Below are 3,961 nucleotides of genomic sequence, written 5' to 3'. Positions count from 1 at the left end.
TATCTGACTCGAAGTTTCCTTATTCAATATGTATGCTACATCTAGGCGAACTGGTTGGAGGAGTGTTTCATCGCAGACTCAAAACGGACGAATATGGAAGGACCCGAACAACATGAAGTAATGACGAGAATACCATGTGAATAAGTCCTGAAGCCAGCTGCTGAAGGGCTAACATCGTTGTCAGTCAAAAACTGGAGGAGATTATCCCTTTGCTGGTTTCGTCCTGTGTTAGGCTCAGCATCCTCTTAGCCTTAGGTAGGGTAAAACTGTAAGCGGGCCCTCGATAGATTTTCACCAACTTTATTGGTACGTTATAGCAAAGGTTTTATTGGTCCAAGGAATACAATAGACAAATATTTGTTTCATGGGCAGGTGAATGGAACACGGCATACCCCAATGATGGATTTTGGGGACAGATACGCAACAGGCACGACCTGAGAAAGAACACATTTTCGTTTTGAAAGCAGAGTCCTTTCTGATTTTGGATACCTTCGGTCTGCACGTTCCTATATACATTACATTTCGTGTCGTTCGCCACGTTTCTAGTAGTATGCATACTGATAACTCGTCCCAAAAGGAAAATTGAGTGAAACACTTTTACGATCACTCTTTGTCTACGTTCTCCGTTCCTAATCATTAGCGTATTCAATTCCTGGAGTAATTCAGCACAGCACGGTTCAAGGCTTGGCATCTTACTGCTAATAAGGTTGCTGAAAGCTATCACCAGTCTACTTGTGGTTTCGCCTTAGTGCTCATCCTCGGGGTATCCGTCAATCTCATATCGTACCAGAACACCAAGCTGTACACATATAGTGAAGCATGTTTGCAAATTAATTTGATACCAATGAGATAGTGAACTAAATCTCTCCTTTAATATATTCTCCAAAGTTTTGACTAAACGCTTGAGTGTAATTAAACAAATTCAAGTGAGATAGCTCTGTGGTTAAGGGGCGAACTTACTAACTAGAAGGCTCTTGGTTCAACTCAACCCCGGGATCTCGACTATTCCTGTCTAGATTTCAGTAACCTGGCCGTATCTCAGATCTCCTGCTCCCTCATTGTGGCATGGCAGCTATGCACTAAAAGGGCGTTATAGCCGAACGTATATTATTTACTATTACTGAACCAGTTCAAAATCTTGAATGTCGTTCCAAGTTGTATATGAAACAGTCTTTGTGCAGAAGTTATTTCAAGTATAGCGTAAGTCAGAGGTTTTGCTGAGTCTTCCGTTAGTTCCAAACTAACCTACGAATGAGCTTATTCTGCAACTTGTGTACAATTTAGTGTTTCGGCAGAATATAAGGCGAAGGGAAACTCGCGAACTACGCCTACATAGTGAGCCCCAAAAAGGTCGAAACCGTTGGCAGAATGCCAAAGAACTCTCCACAGTTTTATGAGTAGTGTGGTATTATGTCAAGAGTACGGCAGTGAAGCATCGGTACTGAACACTGGTGTCATGCTGTCGATGATGATGATTATGTCAATAAAGTACACATCGATGTCCCGAGTATCATACTGACTGAAACATGAAGCAACCATCACACAACATATTCAGTTCAATAATATCATAACCGTGAGATCGAGCTACGATTCAGTTTAATCTGCTGTGAACACCAACTTAATTTGCGGGTGCAATTCGCCACGGGAAATGGTTAGTTTTGTTTGTACGCACAGAATCAATAGATTATCGTGTGTACCCACTCGGTCGTGTGTCCTGAGTGGATGCGACGTCCTCACAGGCTCAGTGTGACAGCTGTGTAAGTTTTGGTCACGATTACAGCCACCGACGAAGGATGCCTGCGTTTTGAGTATAGCCACAGTTTGCCTGGGTTAAATGCAGTATGACAGTTTGTCTCTGTGAGGTTTTTCAGAGAAAGGACAATTTTGAGACAGGAACATCAGACTTGGCTGCAAATTCACCCCGACGGAACTAATCCCGAATGGAAACGTTAGTGAATAGGTTTGCAGTTAGTCCCTCTGAACGCGTGTCTAAGACAACTGAGGTTTTGCTACACCAACTGCCTTGCAGAGCGATGTGGAGGTTGCTAAATACCGCACCCAAATTGACAACTTAATAGACCTCTGTGATCTGGATTCGAGCATCAGGCTTGTCCGGATGGTGTTTCAAGGTGGTCCACCTTTTAAGTACACGAAGCCGTGGAGCGACATGCAACAGGAAGTCAGGTGTTTAGGTTATCAATGCTTGTTGATTCTCGAATGGAAAAGTTCATTCACTGGTCGAATATCGCTTCGTAAGATGACATGACCAATTACTGGCGCTTCTCGAGAATGTTCACAGTAGCCCTAGTCAGGACCGGCGGGCCCTCATGTTTTTGGGCGCCATTTGGCCTGGATATAATCGTCTGTGAGCCATACTTTCTTTAAGGCTGTCAACGATCAATCGACGTTTCATCGTGCAAGTTAATTATATATATATATATATATATATATATATATATATACCAAGAAGCTGTCTTCAATACAGTATTGATTTATCGATTGGGGTCTGCACTGTCCACCCAGAAAGACCTGACAGTCACTCTGAGACTACCTTGGTTTATTTCATCGGTCAGTTTAGAGTTTATTTGCATATAAATGGCGCAACTGGCCCTGTCCTTTGTTTCATTTTATTCCGTTCTGCATGTATTGCGACAGACGAGGTCGCACTAAGTGAATTCACTTACTTACTTCCATGTTCAGGCTTCATAAAACTCTGAGTGAAGCATTTCCTTCAGTTTCACTTCCATCCTGGTTCCCGATTATTTGCATCGTCGGCCCTACATTGAGACACAGAGTTACTGTCTACGCTGAAAATACTTCAATATATTCATTTTCTTGTTGCTGTGCAGCTGACTATATCGGATACACTACGCAGCAATTCTATCAGCTACCATTCTAGCTTGGGTCTAGAAAGAGGTAAATCATTCCCAGCTCCATAATAAAGCTCCTAGCTGACGCTAACCACGTGAAGAAGATAGGGTGACTTTCACATGATTTATGGGTGACGCTCCAACCAACCGCAACCAATCCAAAACGAGACCACGGTTATGATTGTAGCGGTCATTATTTTTTGTCCGGTAAAACGCTTTCCGTGCATGACCAAAGCAAGTATGCCTGTGGTCATAAAACCAAACCACACCACTGTATGGAGCAGCAACTAGATCATTCCACTGATGACCATAGCTCAACTGTTGTGCTTCCTGGCCAACCTCGTGCCCAATGCTCACTCCACAACTAGTTATTCACCGATACGGCCTTCAGAAGCCTGAAGATCTGAAGAAACCTTTTCGGGACACAGGTTCGTTTGTAAGTCATCTTATGAGGTGAATGACTGGGATCCAAGTGGGATTTGTCGGTCAACAGTGAACACTTGAGTAGAATGGTAAGAAGCCATAGACGGCCTATGCCAAAACGAATCCAATGCTGCAAGGAGGCTATTGACACCGATATGAATGAAGTTGAGGGAATAATGAGGCTAGTAAACGTGCACACGCTTTTTGCGAACCACCAGCCTAACCAAACATGATGCATAAAATGGACACGAAAATCAGCTACCTCCTCAAGGCACTGCCGTCATCCGTCAAATCCTTTAGGTTTCGCACATCAACCAGGCTACACAATCAGTCGACTGTCTCGTGGGGCGCAAAGTTGGTGAAAACAGTCGGCCTATTAGTTAGACAAACACTCCTTTCCAGTTTTCGAAAAAGTTTGGTGACAATCGGTAGGTTTATTGCTGGGCAACGTTTCGCTTTTGACACAAAAGCTTCGTCAGGCCAAATGACTAGGTTCCGAGGTTGGTCGAGATCTAAGGCGGAAGGAGAACCAATCAGCTAAGTCAAGCTAAATCTCTGTTGGGTGTCGGCCGAGGGATTTTAGTGTGTTAGAGTGGTTGAACAAGTGTTGGGTCGGTGGGGAAACCTACATGTGTTTGGGTCCAGCCTAGGGTCTAGTTCTTCTGGTT

Source organism: Opisthorchis viverrini, assembly GCF_000715545.1.
Source record: "Opisthorchis viverrini unplaced genomic scaffold opera_v5_68, whole genome shotgun sequence".
Lineage (NCBI taxonomy): Eukaryota > Metazoa > Platyhelminthes > Trematoda > Opisthorchiida > Opisthorchiidae > Opisthorchis > Opisthorchis viverrini.
Note: the sequence above shows the minus strand (reverse complement) of the source record.